The sequence below is a fragment of the Apteryx mantelli genome, chromosome 21, assembly GCF_036417845.1.
Source record: "Apteryx mantelli isolate bAptMan1 chromosome 21, bAptMan1.hap1, whole genome shotgun sequence".
Lineage (NCBI taxonomy): Eukaryota > Metazoa > Chordata > Aves > Apterygiformes > Apterygidae > Apteryx > Apteryx mantelli.
This window is the reverse complement of record NC_089998.1, coordinates 1,309,668-1,329,327: the sequence shown is the minus strand read 5'-3', so window position 1 is coordinate 1,329,327 and position 19,660 is coordinate 1,309,668. Positions and strand designations below refer to the sequence as shown.

Sequence of the window (19,660 nt, the reverse complement as noted above, 5' to 3'; positions counted from 1 at the left end):
TTTTGAGAAGTCTTGTGATAACAGCGTAATAACAGATGCAAGTAATTACTCCGCTCCCTAGTATTTAAAGCACCAAGGACGTGGTGTTAATTATTCTGGTGAAGACACCCATTTGGTGCACATAAAGTTAAGAATTTTCCTCCTTATTACTAGCTCAATAGGTCATTGGGCAAAATAGATCTATCAAATTTCCAGTTTTGTTTATTTATATTTTTATTTGCTTGAGCACTGAATTTGGTATCCTGAGCCATTGAAAAGATAGCAAGAAGTGTTTCATTGCATCTTGCTTCACCAGTGACAAATAGTGGAGACTATCTCTATATAACAGAGGAAAAAGCAGGGGGGAGGTTAAGGGCTCCTTAGAGAGGTCACCTTCAGAGGAAAAAAGGAAAACAAATGGGATTGTAGGAATGAGGAGTATATGGTTTTACTGCCTTAGTGGGCAAGTACAAGAAAAGAGAATTGCAAAGGGGAAAGCTTTACATTTCTATGAGCAGGCAATCGAGTTCCTTTCTAAACCCTCGGCAGAAAGAGCTCCTCTTCATACGTGATGACTTCATCCTCCCCGCAAACGCAGTATTCTGCAACTGTAAGTAACCAAATCAGGTCACGCAGCACCAGATCGTTCTAGCAAACATCCTGAAGTCTTTGAGCTAGGTCCTAATTATTAGTAATAACCTGCCTCCTCCCCCCCCAATACTTCCCTAAGCACCTGCCTCCCGCTGCAGAGCTTGCGTACACGGGGAGACAGCATCACTTCCGCAGCTGGCTGAGAAAATACCCCGCACCCCAGACTGCACCGGGCCCTTGCGCTGCACTCCGCGGGTCACTGTAGTCACCGGCTTTTCTTCACGGCTGCTGAATCAACTGAACACACATCAAATGCAGTAATAACGCTTGGTTACAGCATATTCCAGCCTACAGAAATAACGCACTTCATAAACACAAGCGTACACACAAATTAGCAGAAATCTGTTCATCCAAAACTGAAATGGATCCACACCTGGACTGAAAAAGCAAATGTTCAACAGGACACAGGAATAGGCAGGTAGGTCAGAAGGCAAAGAACATCTTCCATATTTGAAGAGGCAGGAAAAGTTTTGTCCATTTAAGTGGTTAACCAAAAAGCCAGAAGATTATTTTAGCCCTTTTAGATACTTAACTTATATAAATTGCAGTCATACTGACTACACTGGTCTACTGCAGTTGCTGGTGTTTTTAATAGTAACAGACCAAAAGTTATTATTCTTACTATTACAGTTCTGAGCATTGCTTCCAAATAGCCAAATAGAGGACTTTTCCTTGAATTTCAGACGCCGAAATGAATAAAAAACAAACTGCAGAACTAAAACCGCAGATTCTGTGACTACATCAAACACATTTTCGTGACTACAGTTGCAAACTTAGCTGTTTTGGATCATTAAAAGTATGGGACAAATCTTTGAACTAACCGAATGCTTTGTGCCTCCTGCACGTCAGCGGGGCTTGGGAGAGGGCCAGGGTAGGTGGTACGTTTTTACAGCTTCAGACCAGCACTGAAAACCAGAGCAGAGAGGATAATCTGCAGGAATGTGTGACATGAAAGAAATGCTGAGCAGAAAGGCACAAGCTGCGTTTGTTATAAGCAAGGATATCTCGAAGCAAAGATAAATGTAGGTTTTCTACTAAAACAGAAAAAAGTCTACAGTTTCTAATCCTAGGGATTTACAGCAAGTAAAAAAAAAAAAAAAAAGTGGTAACTTGAAGAGTTGCAATACACTCAGGTGAGACGGAGCCCTGACCTCGTCTCCCCCCGAAAGCGCTAGGAGGGGAGACGTCTCCCGAACCGCCGCGACTGCTTCCCGCGGCAGGCGCTTCCAGATGCCTTGCCGGGCTGAACTCCCTCCACGTTTAGTGCGTGTCTTAAACCTGCTCTTTTACCACCCGGAGTCATTTGAGGGCTATGTTTTGCTACCATTAACTCTTACCAGATTCTTGAATTTACCAGGCGTTGCTGTTTCCAGAGAGAGGACTGAACAGGAGAGGGCAGCATCCGACAGTGATGGAGATGCCAAGGACGGGAGGTGCGGAGGGGCCGTGCGTCCAAGCCATTACCCCAAGCACCACCGCGATACCTAGTTTAATAATACAGCAAACTGTACAGCAGATTAATAATCTGCACTGTAGTATCTTAGTCATACTTTAAAGCTGAGCAATGTAAAGATACAAATCAAGATTTAAAAATCAACTTTTTATGTATTTCTGCTCCTGAAGACATTCATTAGCTACTGCCTAATCTTTTGAGGCAAGAACCTTCCTGAGCGCTTGCGATGTGGTAATGCAAAGAACGCAGTTAACATTTCTACAACCATCTCACTTTCCTTGAATGATCCACAAATGACCAAGACGTAAATGAGTCTCACCAGCTGGTTAGTTGGCTCTCTGTTTTTATTTTTATTGCAATTAGCTTTTAAAATCATTAGGAAGAAGCTACATAAAATTTCTTTTTTACCTGCCTTCTTCAGACTTTATATTTAACTTGTCAAGGTTTGTAATAACATCTATTTCCTTGTTTGCATAGGCTTAATTTTTGAAGGATTGTTTTCTGCTTCTAATAACCTCCTTTATTTTGCTATTTATGATGCTGAGGTTTTGCTCTTAAACATCTGTTTGTTTTTAATTGGTACAAGTTTTACTCTGAGCCTGAGATGATGTCTTTAAATGGTCTCTAATGTTGCCTACCAGCATTATCTTTGTAACCACTTTGTTTATTTCCCTGGGAATTAGTTCCTTCATTTTTATATAGTTCTCATCTTTCAAATTAAATGTTGTGGCAGATTTTTCAGACTTATTCTCCAGTGAGGTTTTTAAGTTTGGGTATATTAAAGCTGCTGTAAGAGTAACTCTCCAATAGCCTCTCTTGAATCAGCTTACATGTGCTGCTCAGTACTGAGCTCTCCTGCCACAGCTTCCTTCCTGAATTGATCCAAAAAGCAGTAATGTGCAGTGTTTAACACTTCGGTTGTTTCATCATAATCTGAAATTAAACTACCGCATCTAAACACAGCTTTTGTTACTTATTTTTCTGTTCTTGCAGCTTCTCTAACATATTCAAATACATACTGAGCTCTCTACCGAAAGATGGGTATGTTTTCATATTAGGCCTTGTGCAATTCATAGGAGCATTCTGCACCTCCGCTTCCCTGACCGTACATGCTGGCTTAAAGGGTGACTGCCCTAGAAGATGATTAATTCGAAAAAGGCTTCCTAAGCAGAGATTTCTGAAGAGAGGGATTTCTGTTATGTTTTTCCCTGTATCTCTATCATATATTTCAACATGTCATCTAATATCACACTATAGAAAATATGTCTCAAACAAAATGATCTGGCAGCAGGTTTAAAAACAAACATACTATTTTTCCCATAAAACACACAGCCTATTAACTCACTTCTACAGGTTCCTATACATTGCAAACGTTTCCAGAGGTTCAAAAGCCATTAGACATACTCATGGATGAAAAAAATCCATTGAGGTCTATTAAATATAAAGCTAATCATTTGTTCAGGAATAAGCTGAGTTAGAGGTTACTGGAAGCCAGAAATATAACCGGCTTCCTGAGAAATGCTCTTGAGCAACTGGCTTCTCAGCTCAGAGAACTTGTCTTTTTAAACACTTTGAATGGATAATAGAGGAGCTGTAAATTCACAAAGTCTAAATGCCCTCTGTATGCTTCTGATGAGAGGGAAAAGTGGAACAGAAACGTCCTTCTGGTATTTCTAAGACTCAGAATAAAAGTTTGGAGGACTGTTTGGTATACCCTGATCATACCTGCAGATTTTCCTTTTGTTCTCAGGTAATTCGCCAAGAATACATCAATTTGGGAAACAGCATATTCCACTGATCAAATAACATCATCAGAACTCCTAGATTATGTTCTTAACTCTGCCAGTACCTCCTCAGTTTGAGCATTCAATGATTTGTCACATTCAACATATCTCACTTTAACCATCTATAAACCACAATTACTTCATGAGATGATATCAAGTTTAAATGAAATTGCAACATGTCAAAATCCATGGAAAATATGGAGAATATGTTTATCAGAAACGCAAAGACAAGTAAAGCGAAAAAGAGACTTGACAGCAGAGCAGGAAAAATTCCCATAATAAAAAAAAGGCCTAGTGTAACTTGGACTTCATTTCTAGAGGGACTCAAACCAGTAAGGAAAGCCACCACTGGCAGACCTGGCACAGTAACACACCTGGCACTATTGTACAAGGGTTGTGGGTCATTGCCAAGCCAAACTGTCTGTGAACATGATTTTCCATGGCCTCTGAATCCCCTTTCACTGCCTAGCCATAATGCTAAGCATCTAGTTCAAAGCTTTATCTGTGGATCCTTAAGAAAAACGCTTTCAGCATTTCAAGTTTCTGCTATTGCAGATGCTGGAGAAATACCCCCATAAACTATGCAGGCCGTTCTTCCTGCAAAGTCAAACCTTTATGCCTTCAGCAGGTAGCACGACGCCAGCCTGAGGCCTGGAGGGTAACACTACCAGGGAAATCGCATCTCTTCCGAACTGCTCCAAAGGATTGGGCAGAATATAATCCAGGGCACTTCGGCATTGCCATCCATCCCCGCCTGCTGATATCGCTCGCGCTTTTGAATAGAGCAAGAGCCAGGTCCTGAAAAAATAACTGTTACCTTTCGTCTTCCCTCTGCTAAATTAGACCCTAGTCCTTTCCCTTCCAAAAAATAGTTTCTCGGTCCTCACATAGTTTGTATCAGCAGCATCTAGGCCCCAGATACCACCCCCCCCCAGACAGCATGAGGTCCCAAATTAAGATGTACGTGACTGCAGCTAAGAGCCAATTTTACTAGATTAGCACTATCTTCTGCGCTCTCCATTTGTGAAGCTGCACAGGGTGAACTATTCCCATGCTTATTACTGATACACAGCAAGACTGCCACAGAATGGGGAACATTTCTTTCGGAGGTAAAGACTGAATCCAACGTGCAGTCTTTAAGACAATTAGATTTTCAGAGAAACTACACTAAACATTTCGTTCATGTGTAATCAAATTATGTTAAAGCAAACCTCATAATTTAAATCATTCCATTGGTCAGCTCCTATTTGTTTTCCCTGCACCCTCGTTTTTGCTCCAGATCTGTCACATTACATTAACACCTTTCCTACTCACTGCCTACAGAAATAACAGCCTTCGACATGCCTGCACAATCCATTTGTCCTGCTCTAATTACTTTTTGACATAGCCTCTTTTGCTGTTATCTTGCCTTTTCTGACCTCTGTCTGAATTAAAGCCATTTAAAACAATCTTTAAACTCCGTATCTATTGTGATGTGTCATACATGATACTACTGGAGCAGCAGGCATTAGCATTTGTAAATCAAATATTTAAATCTATGCTAATAAGATGCTGTACTTGAGGAGGAAAGCTACTACATATTGGTAATAGCTACAACTTGCTGTTAATAAAATGAGTCCCCAAGAGTGCAGCACATTTCCAGGATGACATTCCTGTATCATAAAACTATTCTACATAGCTAGACAGTTCAAAATAAACTGTGTTTTCTGTGTACTAAGGAATTTCCCTTAACTTCACAAATGGGGAGAAAAACAGGAGAAACTGGAAAAAGTGGTCATCTTGCACAACCTCCCCTCCAACACCACAAAACAAATCGAGTAGATAGGAAATAAGGACTGGGGCAGGATATACCAACAGTAGCAAGTTCAGCGGGAAGCACAACAAATCACACTCTTCTCCAAACCCCCAAAAGAAACTAAGACTCTTTAATCCCAATATTCCTCTGTTTTCAGCAAACCCATTCAAAAAATGTGCTTTCATTTGCTTTTGCAGCAGATTTGCACCAAAGACAAGTCTACAATTCGCAGCCATTTTGCTGGCTCTGGTAGCAGTGGATCTCCTCCATGCCAAGTATCTACTTCGGACTCAAGAACTTATTCCACATGGTGGAACTTATTTTTTGGATATCAAGTTGATCCCCATGTACATACGTTTCATGATACAGTCTTTAACTACATCTTCACATACTATTTTCCACATGATCCAGTCTAACTTAATGGGCAGCTAGTCATTATTTTACTCAATTAGAAGATACTTCACAAACCCACATTTGCTCTGGCTCATTTACAAGGTAATTATCCAATTCACACAAAGTCTGGTCTTCTAGATGTAAGCAGTACAGATACAAGCACAGCTCTCTTGGAAAACATACCTCTATATTTTGTCTTCCAGAAGACTGCACTACAAAACCAAAGGGGGACAAACCCAAAGTCAATTAAAATGCACAAAATGTAAAATAAAAAAAAAGCTATGATTTGTCATAGCCATCCAAGAGATCTTATTCTTTGAATTGTTCTAACTTTGTCCTAAAGACGGTAAGAGTCTGTGAACACTATGGAAATCGTTGCTCTTCTCAAGACATCTCATTACACACACTTCTTATTTTTCCCTCTTTCTTTGCTGTCAGCAGTCCTGACCACAACAGCCAGTCTCACTAAGGCATCTAAACCTAGAAGGCACCTGTGTATCCAGGACCAGACCCAGTGTGGTGTTGATTTGCTTCCAACGCTCACCTTCCCTAAAGCCGAACGGTAGCTTTTCCCGTAGCTGAACGGTTTCGAATGCAGTGGAAGTGACAGCAAGGTGCCGAGGAGCACAGAATTAGCAGCTCTGCTTTCATGTGCTGCATGGTGACGGAAGGGTGGTTCGTGTCAGGAGACCAGCTACTCCATGCACTATTCTGCAAGATTCAGAAATGCTCTCTTTGCCGAAATCTTTCTTTTTTTTTTTGGGGGGGGGGGGGGAGCTGTAAAGTAATTATTTTCTTCCTCTCTCATTTTTCATGTTTATTTCACTGAATTTTTTTTTTAATACAGTTGTTTGAGCAGACCTGAGACATCGATTATCTAAACAGGAATTAATAACCTGATTCCTACAAAAAATAGTCATTAATAACTATAAATTATCATGACATCACTCACATTTGCATTAATAGCATATCTAAAATGAAGGTACTGTTTCATAAACGTGGCTCTGCTGGGCCAGACTAAACCAACTCTGTGCAAGCCATGACCTGGTCTTGGACAATGGCCAAAGTGAATGCCTAGGAAAGAACAAATTACTGTTATTAAAATTAACCTTTCTTGGGTTTTAACTTTTTTTTTTCCCTTAAAGATTACATTTATTTTAAAGAAAGACATTTAAACATAAAATAATTCTCCATGTCCAAACCCTTTAGGAACGCCACCAGAGCTTTCATTAGTCCTCTTCTGAAATTCAGTGCCGGCAGTAAAGGAAGCCAAATGGCTTGCTCTTTACACAGTTTGTCACCATAAGGAGGGTACTCTTGGCCTTTACATTTCTCCTCAAAACAATCACAGATGTTTTAGGGACAGCTGTGAATTCAGGGTGAGTTCACAGAAATAGTTCACTAGAAAATAGTTTAAATTTTTTATTTGTCCTTTTTAACTGGAAATCCTATATAACACCCTAAATTCCCCAGCACAATTTTCACAGTTCTTCAGTTATTCTTCTGTTATTGTTCTTTCTATATTTTGTTTTTTATACTTCTGTGATTCACTCTCTAAGATGGTTGTAACATCATTACTTAACATTTATGTTTGGTATTGCCTGGAAGCTCTAATCGGAGGTCTGCTAGGCTAGAAGCTGCACAAACAGAGAAGAAATTAGTGGTGGCTATTGCTTAAGACTGCAAGTAGCATAAAAAGTATTTGAAAAATTCACATACCTGCAATTTATACATGCAAGTAAGTTATCTAGCAAATTCTGTCTAGCCTATCCACGGTTAATTGGTTCATTTCTTGCAGCCTAAGCAGACATCTTCATCTTTAGAAGAGAGCTCAATGCATTTTAAGCCCATCTCGATACTAATTTATACCACCCCCCTGAATCTTGCTGGGAACTGATCGACAGATTGCCAGGGGGAATAAATTCCAGAGGCAAGAGCCTTGCCGCCCCGCGCCGGAGCGCTGACCTCCGCAAAGCGAAACAAAACCCTCCTGAATGAAATATCCTCAGAGAGGCACCCAGACATAACTCCACAGAGACGTGTAACAGCTTTGCTATTAATTTCAAGCAGAAAGCAAGCCAGCCTGAGATAGGCTTTCACCATGAGATTCCAGAGGATCCGCGACTCGGGAGCCGTAAACACGCCGATTTGTAGGGCTGAGAGCAGAGCGCCGGTGCGAAGGGGAACCGCGCGCGCCAAGTGATCGGGAAGGAAAGCGTGCTGCGCCGTGCCTCGTTTACGCAGGGGGGAAATCACCGGCTACAGCGAGCCCGTGCAACCAGGACGGCGAAGGCAGGGCGCACGTCCGCAAGTTCCCTTGCCGGTACCCGGCACCAAGCAGCTGGGACGTGGGAGGGACGACGGGCCCGGAAAGCCGCAGCAGCGGCGCAGGCCTGAAGCTTGCGCTCTGATCGTACTGGTAGAGCGGATGTGATTTTATCTCACGAGGGGAAGTTAAGGATTGTAGAACGGGGTATTTAGAAGGTGAAAGCGCTTCGGCAAGCACCAAGCATCTCGCAGGCAGTTAGGCAGCTGGATGTCCCGTGTCCACCGCTGCGGCCCTGCATGAATCCAGGCCTTGTTGCGCTCACTCGCAGGCCCGTACCACCTGATGAGGAAGGTATTTACCGGCAAGGCTCAGCCAGCTTTTCAAAGGGAATCTGAAAGTCCTGCGTTACTCTCCATCAGATCCCAAAATGACATGGAAACCATCTTCTTGAATTGGAAAAACAAGACGGTCCGAGCTGATGCTGTGCTGCAGCACAGCTGGTGGAACGGCTTTTTAGTAATATGAAGCTTGTAAGACACCTAAGAGCACGTGCAGGTTAATGCTTATATTAATTCCCGAAACAGCACGTATACGGGGCACCAAAAACGCCAGAGCGGCGCCCAGCCCTTGCAGCACTCCAGCTTCCGCGCTCCACACGCCGAGAGGTGGTTCCTCCCCGCAGCCAACACGGAAAAGCGACTCTCTCCCAGGGCCGCCTCCAAGGCAGCTGCCTGGCAGGAGTTAGGAACCTTAATTAAGGGGTGTTTAACGGCACTCTGATGATGCTTAAGACAGGACAGCGATTACTTCCCAGCAGATGCTTCTAAATTACCTGCCGAAGGAATCTACCTTTCCCGTGCTGACCCAGGAACGGCGGCCCCCGGCTCAGGGGGGCGAATCTCCCCTCGTTACGCGTGTCCCAAGTTGCAACCCTGTGAATTACTGTAGTCTTTATCGCTCTCACGCAAAGTCAATAGAAACATTAAAACGTCACGAAACCCGCAGCTACGGTTCTTGTTCTGCCAGCTTTGGGAATGCGAAAATGGCAGATTATATAAACTGAACAGGCTCTTCCCATTTTTCTCCGGAGGCCCAGCTGCACGGCAGTGCCGAGCCCCGCACATGGCCGGCCGCGCCGCGCGCGTGCTCTAGCAGCGCGCACAGACAAAAGTCCCCTTCTACAGGCAGCCTTAAGCTTTGCCAGCCGAAATTCAGTCAGCTTCACTGGATCCCTGATGACTTCCATAAATACTCCCACAATGCAGCGCATCGGAGTTTAGCCTGAGGGATCCGTCAGACTGTGAGGTGCTATAAGAAATGTAAGATGGTTTTAAAAGAAACATGCAAGATTCCGATCTGAAATTAAAATGATCTATCCCAACAATTCTTGGATTCCAAAGTTAAATTTTTGAAATGCCAATTGTATTATGTTTCCAGATTTATTTTCAGGTTGCTTATTTAAGGGAAGCTTATTCATTTCTAAAAGTTAAAAGTGAAAATCTTGCAGACCTGCATTAGTGTTTTTATTATATACCTTGCAAACAAGGCAAATAAAAAACTCCCACTGCTTAGCATAAGGTATCTTACCAGCAAAAAATAGAGGGCTATTTGTACTGTGTTTTGATGACTTTGCGGCATACATACTATAGAAAAACAACAATCTGTGCTATTCATAAAAGACATTCTCTACAATTTTAGATCCACATACCTGAGCACAGTGAGGGTGGAATACCATGTGTTAGAACAAATTAAACACATATAGCAAGTTTCTGCTCCATATTTAGGAAACTATGCTTGCACTATAATTATATGAGCAAATCCAGAGATGTTAGATAAAGGCAGCACCATAATTACAACAAGGTCAATATTTGGCTAACTCAAGAGTTAGGCTTATATAGTTCTATAGATACGAATGCCACTCAACAAAACAGAATATAAGTTACCACTGGAAAGTGACCCTATTACTTAAAGCAAAAAAAAAAAAAAAAAAAAAAAAAAAAAATTCCATCTTTTTCTGTGTGAATTATCATCTCAGATATAAGTCTTGCAAAATCTAACTGCAATGTTATTACACATTATTGTTGATAAAATACAGACATTTTTGTTATGCTCATGGACAGCAATCACAAAATACCTACACTTTGATATATACCATTATGTAGAATATAAACTATTCTGATCTAATATCATCCACCAACTAAATTGCTACAAACTTTTTCTTACATGTATTATCTGAAAGTCCAGTGAGAAGCTGCTTTATGCAATGGCAATACTACCAAGTTTATGGTGACAATGTAACATGGTGTCCTGCTGAGATCCAAGAATAGCAATGCCTTAAAAGGCAGTGATGTTGAGATCACAAGGAAAAGAGAATTAGGGCACAGCTGTGGAGTTCTGTAGGCTAAAACATAGACTCAATATGTCAGAGAAAATTAAATCACAGAGCTACATGTAATTTCTGGTCTCATAACTTAGCTGTAGAGGTACGGAATTTGTACTTAGGTCAGACATTTGAGTTGCTATGTTTCTGCACGAAGATAAAAAATGGCATTAATTAAAAAGAAAAAAAACGAAGAATTTACATGCAAACGACAACAAAATCACCTTTGTTTCGAACAACATGCACATGCTATTGCAATTCAAACTTAGTTTTATAGCCAGTCTTATATCCAGCTCTTGAGGACAAACAGAAAAGCAATAGCCCTTGTGAAACAATGCAAAGCTCATGGCTCTATGTGCAGTAGAAAACAGAGAAAAGCTAAACCAACATGGCAGCAAACTAAACATATCTTTAAAATGCTTATCTGTTTTCCTTGGGATGTGAGATAAGCAAAAGAGACCCTTCCTCAAAAATGAAGCTATCAAAACTGAAAACAAACTTTTGTAAAGGCTTTTTCCCCCTTTAAAGAAGTAAGCGATGTTCTTACTTTTATCAGAACAGTACCTACATATAAATTAGCTAGTATTTCTTTATGCTTGGAGTCCAGTATTAGCTTCTTCTCTACAAGCACTAAGTATTTATAGGATACAGTCCATTATCCTCTCCTAATATCTACTGCCATAATCTACGTTCTACTAATCAATCTTGCTCGATGCTAAGTTTCTGTAACATCCAAGTGCAAGTCTGGTTTTGAACCTGGGCATTGGATGCCTTCTCCAGTGTCTTCTCCCCCTTTTCAGACAGAAGGAGACAAAGATATTTGCACCATCACAGGGAACTATACCGAGCTGGTTGACAGCAAGAACTGTGGATCCAGCCGGGACACCTGTTGACAAGAAGGTGGCTCCTGTGCGGAGCAAGGCAGCTTCTTCTCTTTGCCAAGCAATGGCCCACCCAGGACGAGTGACCAAGGATCACCTGGTGACAACTAACAGCAAGAAAACAGAGGTAGGCAGCTGCCCATAATTCTTGATTTGTTTAGTCAAAGCGTGGATTGCATAAAAAGTATGAAAATCTGTTGATAAAGAGGCAAATTATAAATCTGAATTGTACAGAAAGTTGGAACTCTGTAAAAGGTCATGCTTAAGCTAAGACTTAAGCTGTGGACCAATAAGCTACAACAGCCTTTTTCTGTGAAAGCGTAATATATAAAGAGATTTTTCTGAGGACAGGCAGTTCAGCAACCAGCTCGGACAGAGAAGCTGAAACAACTCCAGCATGGGGCCCAACCAAGCACAGCAGCCCGGTGACTGCCCAGCCAGGGGACGTTTCTCAGGGCAGTGTGACATGAACTATTGATCTATCTCACACTGCTGGAGTTTCAGAGCGGTGTATGCGTGGCATCGCTTGGGAAAAGGAGGAATGCGCCATTATAGCCATCTTATGGAGAATGAGATAATCGAGAACATTGGGAAGGAGCAGAAACATTGTGAGAATTCAATCTGCAGTGTTAAAGGAGACACGGCTATTCTGGAAACTGTTAATATCTGGAAGAGTAAATGAAGCAGTCCTTGAGCATGCATACTGCACACAAGGGCACGTATGCACATGACAATTTATTTAATGAGAAAACATCAACTCTAAAATCTGAGGAATACTTGAGATATATGTATTTCCTGAACAGAACTATATATTACCTATTTTAAAACACAGCCTAGTTCATACGTATGCAATGTTTTTCACAAATACCTCACATGATGTAGAAAACGATCCCTCAAATAAGGATACAAAATGAGGTCACTGATTATATCTCAGAATATATTTTGGAAAAAAAAGAAAAGGCTTAATCACAGCCACACACTTCTTCATCCACATTTAAGTCCTTATGATCTCCTGGTCTCCTCATGTTTTCAGTGCTGTTATCCCTTTAAGTTGCATTTGCGCTGGCTTGGCTGCTCCCAGAGCTCTGCTTAGTGCTGTGACCCACTTTCCTGCAGTATTTCTGCATAGCGACAGAGGTCCTAGCAGGACAAGTATAACTTTGCAGCACACAGGATTCTCCATTTCCTATCGCTTCAGTTGGAAGAATGTGTTTAACGTTTACATACATGCACCCGCAAACATGGCATATTATATATACATGTGTCTAAAATGCATAAATCCCATAAACACAAGGAATTTGAAGAACAAAAACAATTCATGTTCTGATTTGCAGAATATTCCTATGAGGCACTTATAGGGCCCTGATAGCTCCTAAATGCTGTATCCTATGGATCCTCAGTAACGGCTTAGAAGAAGTCTGGCTGTTCGTTTCTGGCTAAAGTTCTTTTAAAGGGACTTTGCTCATTTCTCCCTATTCAGTTTGAACATTTCTGTTACCTTGAATGAACCCTCTGTATTGACTTATTCCAAATTAAAGACTAAAATATAGAATTGACCATTATTTAAATTATTGAATTTATTATTCCTTCATTAAATCTAGCCAAAGCTTTGACATTTTATGAGGAAATGTGTTTTCCCATCTTAAGTCTAACACACCTCACTTACTGTCCTATTTCCTATTCATTTAGCCCCTACAGAATTACAGAGTAATGACCACAGATGCACATATAGTTTAAAATGTGATCTCAAGTTATCTTTTTAGGTGAAGCCTCTATTCTGAAATTTTGTGCTGAAATTATAACAAACCAAAAATCTCTTCAATAGGAAATTTCACAAACAGAGGATTATGACTTCAGCGAAAGAATAAGCAGCAGGAGCAGATGGAACTCTTCAGAAACAATGATTCTATTTTCATGCAAATTTCCTTAGTAGTTTAAAAAAGAAGAAGAAGAAAAAAACCCCACCAAGATATCAGAACGGTTTCTAAATGGAAGGATTTTGAATGATGCTAAAAGCAAAGGGCTGATAGCTCTCCACAATCCCAAGCATTTTACCAGCAACCAGGAAAGAAAAGCATGACAAACTAAAAACAGAGTCTGTACCTTCCTCAGAGTAATAAGAGAAAGGGAAAATACAGTGAAAGTATATTTTAGTTCTTATGATTTTCAACATCATCATGTGCTTTGTGCTAATGCGTACTTCAGAGCTAATTCTTATGCTCTTTAAGAGCACAGACTTCATTCATGAAGCAGCATGACAAAAATTCTTTATCCACTTGATGACTACAGAAGGTGACAGCCACCGAGAAAAAGACAGCCACAGGGACACTGTCAGAGTGCTAACCTGCAGCGTTCCTCTCTTTGAGTGTAAGTGCTCCCCTGATTACAAGAATACAGACATGCATTTTTCATCGCTGAAATGTGGAAACTGAGCCAATTCTTTTGTTATTAATACTGGCAGCATACCCTAAAAAACAAATACAGGCACAGAGTTAGCAAACCCCCTTTCTGGCTCTTCCACTGACTTGCTGTTTCAGTTTGGGCTTATTCCTTTATTTCTGCCTCTTCTGTTTACGTCTCAAGTGAGAAAATTCGAGCTACTCCCTAAACCGCAAATGTTACGAGGATAACTGTCTTTGTGCAATACTATAGTATAAAACACTACAGTGCTTTGTATAAAGAATGTATTTTAATGGTAATAAATGGGAACACTTTGGAAGGCCAATGTAATTCCATTTTTAAAGACTACTTTCTTTACCAAGGTTTCAAAGGAGAGAGGAAACTATATACACAGGAAAGCAAGAATGAACGTCTGCTGCTGTTGGTCACTGCTCGCCGACTGCACGATTAACCAGGAGAAACTCTGAAGTCAAGTGTGTCCCAGCACAGCATCCGCTTCCAAGGGGGGCCACTGCCATTAGACAACAGGGTGGCTCTGCGCCCCAGGTGCCCGAAAGAGCCTGCCAGCTAAGGACAACGCTAGCAGCGATGATGCCTCCAAATCATCCACTCTCAATCTGAATATCTTTCCCAATACAAATTTCTCCCATGCAGCTCTTAAAAGTTCTGTAGTAAGTCTTCAAATATTTCTATCAATCAACTTCTATCTCCTCAGTTTCAGGTCGATTCTTCTATTTAAAATTAATTTTCTCCTTTCTCATTTATGTGAAAGAGATATAAAGTTAGCTGTAAATCAGGCTGTGAGAACGGTAAAGTAAAGGCCTCTGAGCCATATGGTCAATACCAAGAATTCTTCTGTTTAATCCCGTTTCACCTACCTTTATGCCTTCTATCCTGTCACTGGCCAAATCATTTAACTTTGAGAGGTCTAGCTCTCAAACTGAATCTACTTCTTCCTTATTGAGTCAGGTGAATTCAAATTATGCCTGCACAATTTTTCACAGCTACCGAAAGGACAGAGCACATACAAAATAGGGAATCTTGTCTAAAAAAAATGGGCTCAATGAGGTTTAATTGCAAGCTTTCCCTTGTTTACTTTTTAGCAGAGGATGTACAAGAAGAAGCAATTTCCTCAGTTAATCCCTTTTTGACCCAAATTAACTTTTGTCCAAATTGTTTTCTTAAATAATTTGTTTTACAGTCTTGCCTGAATGAGGTAGAGAATGGACACGTTTTAATAACCAAAAACCTTTTGGGAGAGGAATGGAGATGTGGAAGGAGAAGAAGATAGCATGGCAGGTCAGTGGAAGACGTAAGATTATACAATGCAGATCTCGACACCTCTTGCAGAGCCAGGATCTGCTCACTAGGTCACAGTGTGTTTTTGTTTTTGCACAACCTAGTTCACACTCTTCAGAAATGAACATCAAACAGGAGGAACTTCCACTCCACACTGAGTGGCAGCAATTCAAGCATATCACAGCCCTCAACTTCAGGAACTATCTTATAATAAAAAGAAGCGTTGGCCCTGATACTGAGGACTGCTGTAATATTTTAATAAAATCCAATCGGTCAGTGAATGGACAGCACAACATCATGCCATAATGAATTTGTCCAAAGGCATCTCTAACAGCGAAACCCCTTGGCTTCCTCTTCACCTCACTGCCAAACTGCATCTCTGCTAGGAGCTGCCGTCTGGTTTCTTAATATTCATAGTGCGGTGCTTCTCACGTACACTTCCCCCATTAGCAATGGGGACGTCAGTCTGGATGGCGACCGCAGTAGGAGTCAGCCTTGCCCTCCTCCTGAGGCCGCTCCTGTGACCGGGCAGCCACAGCCTACCAGAAGCACAGCCAGTAACGCAATTACTTACAAAACGGAAGAGTTTCCCATACAGGCACATAAGCCTACGTTCAGATTAACATTTTTCATGTATTCCATTTCTCTGCAGCTACGATAAAGATGATACAGGAGAAGAAAAGATAAATATCTATCATTTTAAGCCCTCACTTCCTAACTTGCAGGACTTCAAGGTATTGAGAGAAATGAGATCACCTGACCCAGACACTTGCCTCTCCAGGTCAAGCACCTTTGACCTGACCAAACTTACTGAAAGATTATTCCATCCTTCTCCCATTTTCTTGTAGCCTTTCTCCAGGGTTGGAAGTACTCAAAATACTTGAGGATAACTGGCAAAAGCAAAAGGCAGTATCTGCACTGCGTTTCCTTTAGCTCAACAGATTTCCACTGTTTTTTTTTCCTTTTGATATGGGTAAGTTTTCTGCAGCAGAGTATAACACAAAGTTGATTACAGTATTTTAAAATGGCTTAAGGGTCAAAAACCGGGTCAACCCCCCACCTTCTCCTCCCAGCCCCATCATAACTGACAAGGTCAGGGCCCAGCTTCTGTTTCCAGGAACAGTCATGTCAGAATAGTCTCAGCTGAAGTGCCCTTGCCTGGGGAACTTCTGCTTTACAACCCCTCCATCAGTTTATTTCCCATTGGGAAATGATGTTTTCCACAGATTTTGTGAAATACAGCTCTAATTTAGTAATCATGATGTACATCAAACTGAACAGGATCTACTATTTTGATACAAAGAGCAATACGATTAGGACAAGCCTCAAAACATTCAAGCAACTCAACCATCTAAAGATGTCCCTTCCTACTGCCATTTCAGAGGTTATCTGAAGGCTGGGAGATGATATGTTTATACACTATGGCAAAATATTGTTTCTTTTTCTAGACCCTATCATTTCATATTTGGACACTCTATTATTTCTACAAATCCTAAAATTGGTTTACCAGAGGACTTCTGACTCTTAGTTATGAAAGTTTCAAAACTACCACCACAATCTTGCATTTGATACACAGCACTAAATAACTGCTAATTCAGTATTTCTGATATACAATATACAAAGAACAGTAAACTGGGTTCTACTCCAGGATACAGAACCAAATGTTTTTCAAAGTTTGCCCCTTTTGTTTTTTTAAAGCAAGTCTTAAGAATAAAGCATTAACAGAAAGCATAGAGATAGTACGTTGAAAGATTTCATTACTTGGACACCATATGGGGTCTGCAAAATGCAGTAGCTTTACGGAGCCATGAAGAGGATTCTGTAAAAGCTGCTAGAGTTCAGTAGCCATTTAGATGGCTCATAAAGACCCTACTACCATCAAAGAAACTCTCATAATTTTATGTTTATATTTCAAAAATAGAATCTCTCAAAGATATTCTACATTTTTCAGCCAGTGTGGCTCATAACTGCCTGACAGCTCAGAAGCATGTTCAGAGACCGGTATGCACAAGAGCATGTATTTTAGCAATGGTATCAACTACATTTTAGAGGAATGGTCAAGCAACTCAACCACTGAAAGATAATCTTTGAAATGGGAGACAGAAAGGAAGCTGTCTGGAAACTGGAGAAGGTACTAGAATGTTTATTGTGAGCAGAACAGACAGCAGATATGTGAGCTATCTCCTTCACACTCATGAAAAGGAGGTGGGAACCTCTTCATCCACATCCATAGCAGCTGCATAACACTGATATGAGTCTGGGTCACCATTTAAGCAGCATATTAACCTTTTTTTCAAACTGCTTTCTTTCGGATGAGTTCCATGTAACTCTCATTTGTTCATTCTTCATTTATGAAAATGACTATCCAGCACTTGAGGGCTGAATTCTGCAAAATCCATGCCAGGAAAGCCAAAAAGGAACCTCTCACCCAGCAAAGCAAACTCCCCTATGTTATAGGAGAGATTCCTAATGCAAACATCGGGACATGTCCAAAAATGCTTAACAAACTCATGTTCCAGTAGACCAACGAAAGGGCACGAATGGCATTACTTACACAGCACCCTCCTTTCGCTCACTGAACGGAATTACGTGGCAAGAGAGGAAAGGATCCCAGACACCGGTGGCTTCAACAGTCCCCACGCGCTGCCTCAGGGACTTGGGCGCTGTAGGACTACCGAAGTAGAAGAATCCAGAATACCCAGCAGGGTTACCATTAAAAGTCATCAGTCATCATTAAAGGTGTTTTAGCAGCAGCAGCAAAAAGAGAACGGCCACGTAGTGGTGGAGAAAGAAAGAGGAGAACGAATTCCTGACGTTTGCAACACCTTCCCCCTTGTTTGTGAGTAAATGCTTTCTGGGGAAATGGAATCCTCTATCCATCTCAGTGCGACATTTATTTGTAAGAGTGCTTAACCTGACAGTAAGGAGGAAAAAAAAAAGTTAATTGATGTAATTCAGGCTGGAAGAGACCCCAGAAAGTCATCTAGACCAAGCTCCTGCTCCAAAGCAGGTTGTCCCATACTTTGGGAGAACAACTTTGGTGAACAACTGAAAGCAAGCAGAAAAAAAAGGCTAAAGAGATAGGAAAAGAATGAGAAAAGAGAATAGAAATTAACTGCTGCCCATTTATCCCCAAGATCTTACATTCTCACTGGAAAAAATTCAAAAAAATCAAGTTTGCACATTCTCATTATGCAATATCATACTGTAGAGACATCAGAATGTCTTGTTATACTACTATTCCAGCATATGGAGAGATTACAGACAAGTCAGTGGAAGCAGCTTTGAGTTTTGTTAATCTAAAAACACCGAGACTAGCAAATTAGTGGAATTCATTTATCATCAGGTGGTCTCATTTGAGAACATGCTTAAAAGCCTTTTATTTTTGTCTGACAATAAAAAATGGCAATATTTGCTCTTGCCACACTCTGACAGAAGTGTCGTTACTAACAGGGACACTTGCGAAAAAGATGAAAAGTTACCTTGATGTTAAATATCGTTGAGAGACAGCTTTAACAACAAAGTAGGGTGGGAGTCATCTCGCTGCTCTCTAAGAGACAATCCCTCAAATGTTTTCCAACAGCCTACAGTATACTTTAAAGTGCTGGAACCTTCTTATGACATAGTATCACCTTTAAGTATAAGTATGAAGTTGACTCGCATTAAATAAATGAAAGCTACTTTTATGTGCTAAACAAGCTAAACAAAAATGTCACAACTGACAGTGCAGTATAATGACCTAGTTTCCCAGTGGCCCAGAAAGACTAGAAATAAATCCCGAGGTCCACTAGTTCAGAGAGGCTGATGAGAGCAGACCCTGACTGTCTTGCATGATTAAAGGCTATGTCACAGCTCATTGGGGACTAAGCTTTTCAACGCACCCTCGTGGCAGTGCTCTACGTGACTGGATACCAGAATAAGGGTGACAACCCCACAAAAGAAAAATAAAGCAGAGGTTTGGCAATTTGAAGACTGAACATAAATTTGGTTCATTTTGGATAATCAGTTTGTGCTAAATACAATATAATTCATTCCAGAACACTGTAATCACGCTGTATAACATAAAATATAAAATAAATCCCCAAAACAATTACTGTTTTGAGTCACTTGGTCTTACACTTGAACTAGTGGTCTAACACGACTAGCGCCTGTGCCACGCGCGCACGTCCCCGCAGCCGCGCGCTGAGGCAGGTGCTTAGCCTCAAACAGGAAAAGTAATACCAAATTAAACAGACAACTTTAAAAGCGTTTCGCTAGCAGCGAAGGCAGCTAGACACCCAAACAAGCCGTCCTGAATTACAGCCAAAAGAATGGTATAGGGCTTCACATTTCAATGATCGGGGTCTGGCCCAATCAGGAGCCAAACCCTTACACTG

The 19,660-nt window shown here is 41.0% G+C and overlaps 1 protein-coding gene across 4 annotated transcripts in view; it reads right to left on the bottom strand.

The window, feature by feature from the left end:
- The window catches only part of NR6A1 (nuclear receptor subfamily 6 group A member 1), a 103,208-nt gene that overhangs the window by 36,194 nt on the left and 47,354 nt on the right, over positions 1–19,660 (bottom strand). The gene's annotated exons all lie outside the window — the stretch shown is intronic.